The sequence below is a fragment of the Etheostoma spectabile genome, chromosome 3 (genome assembly GCF_008692095.1).
Source record: "Etheostoma spectabile isolate EspeVRDwgs_2016 chromosome 3, UIUC_Espe_1.0, whole genome shotgun sequence".
NCBI lineage: Eukaryota > Metazoa > Chordata > Actinopteri > Perciformes > Percidae > Etheostoma > Etheostoma spectabile.
In genome coordinates, this window is record NC_045735.1 from 264,098 (window position 1) to 266,521 (window position 2,424).

Here is a 2,424-nt window from a genome sequence, read left to right on the forward strand (position 1 = left end):
TAAAGATTTTCTGCTTTTAATTGTTTGAATTTATTTTCTCAAATTTACGACAAATTAATCTAAAACAAAAAAAATAGAAAAATTTAATATATACATTTTTAAATATAAAAGCTATCGAAAATTCCTCAAAGCCAAAAAAGGCCCTAGCGACGCACTAGGGTTGAATAACATATTCATCGCAGTACTTTTACTAGTATATTAGTGTTTATTAGTACATTTATTTAGGCAAATTATCCTTAAAACTTCCTTCATCGCGGTTTTTATCCGACTCTCTGGGGGGAGAGTTAGTTTTCAACCAAATGCATTTCAAACTCTTATTTTGAAAGTGACTACTCCGGAAGTGGTTAGCACGAGGAGTGGCGGTGTTACTGTGTATCTTGTTATTATTATTATTATTATTATTATTATTACACTTTCTATCATGTATTTGTATAATTTAAACACAATATCTGTTTTAAACACCGATATAAAACCATACTAAACAACAAACTAACACAAAAAACGGGTTTTTAAAGACAAAAACAAGCGCCACGTGCACCACTTACGTTTCGGCGACGTAGAGCGTGCCGCAGCCCATCTTCTGGCCGTTCATCACCGCCGTGGTCTCGGCTTGCTCGAGCCTCACTCCCTCGGTGGGCGGACGGAGGTTTTTCAATAACACCATCGCGTGAGCAGCCGTTAACGTCTGCAACGTCTGTTTGGCTGAAGGACGCGGCGCGAGACGAAAAGAAACCGCTGCCGTTGGCTCCGCTGTCAACAAGGAGCCGTTCGACCTATGTCGTGCCACAGAAGCTTGCTACTTTAACCCGGGATAACTTCTCTGGAGATGAACGCTCGACAGCTGGGGGCGGATAAACTGCGATCCGGGTTATGCGCTTCCTCTCCGGGGTAACTGCGACCGGGCCGAGCCGCTCAGAGAACCGACACCGGCGGCGTGAAGTCTGAAAATACACGCGCGACGTTGCTCCTCACCGTTGTGTCGACCTTTCAAAGCTGAAATATCGCGGCAAGATGTATCGAAGCAACGTCCAAAATTACGTGACCACCACGAACAAAGCGTGCTTACGTCTGTTTGTACGTAACCTCTCTATTCCCGTAGACACAGTGCGCATAAGACGTTTTATTTTGAATGTTCTCTACCGGAAATGATTGTATGCCATTTTGTCTAACTTGACGCACATAGCCTTAATTATTGTATGGTGCCCTCCAGTGGTCATGCCGCGCAATTACATCATATGTATTTTATATATATATATATATATATATATATATATATATATATATATATATATATATATATATATATATATATATATATATATATTATATTTATTATATATATATATTTTTATATATATAAGTTTTATTGTGAAAGCATTTACCTGAAAGTTGAATGTGTTATTGTGTCCACATAAAACTTTAATAAGTAGTTATTAAAGAAGTGTTAGTGAATAGTGTAAATTAAAGATAACATACTAAAAATAAAATAGACAGGCCAAGAACAGTAATCGATAAAAACAATAAATGCAATATTTGAAATATAGTCAATAATAGATTTTGAGGATATTGACTGGAATTAATTCAATTAAATTTTATTTGTAGTATTACATCATAACAAGAGTTATATCAAGACACTTTAGAGATAGACTAATCTAGGCCACACTCTATAATTTACGAAGACCTAACAATTCCAATAAGTCCCCCAAGAGCAAACATTTAGTGCAAGGAAAACCTTTTAGGAAGAAAGTTTGGGTAGTAAACCCAGGATCTTGGTAGGCTTTTTCCTTTTTTCCTCCTTTATATACTCCTTATATACTCTCTTGTATAACAAAAACAGAGCATACACAATGATAATTGTGTATTTAAAACATTTAGAATGAAATCTGCCTTCTTTTTATTTGTCTTCCCACCATTTATGATGCGTATATACCGCCCTCTGGTGGTCGCGATGTGTAACAACACCCCATGATTTACGAGCATTTATTTTGAATTTTAAAAATACAAAAAGATAAATAAAAATGACAAAAATTTAAAGTTTGATGCTGGCAGTAATAATCAAAATTAATAGTAATAGTAACTAAAACTAGGGGAATTATAAAATACATAGTGTAGACATATGTGAGTAAAATAATTCAAATATATTATGTAACTTTATTATTAATAAATAAATTTAGTTTATACGCATATCTGTGAAAATGAAGATGAAATTAAATGTCTCAAAATGACAATTCAAGTTGTACAATATTATATAAATAAAACAAAAGCATCCTCAGTTTCAGCTATTTCGGCAAAATTCACCGCAGAAAAAGTCTGAAAACTTCTACAGAAACTTCTCAAACCTTCTCAAAGCCATTTTCAGGATTTGAAGCAATTTTCTATCAACTAATAGTTCCCTGAATTAAAAAAAAAAAAAAAAAAAAAAAA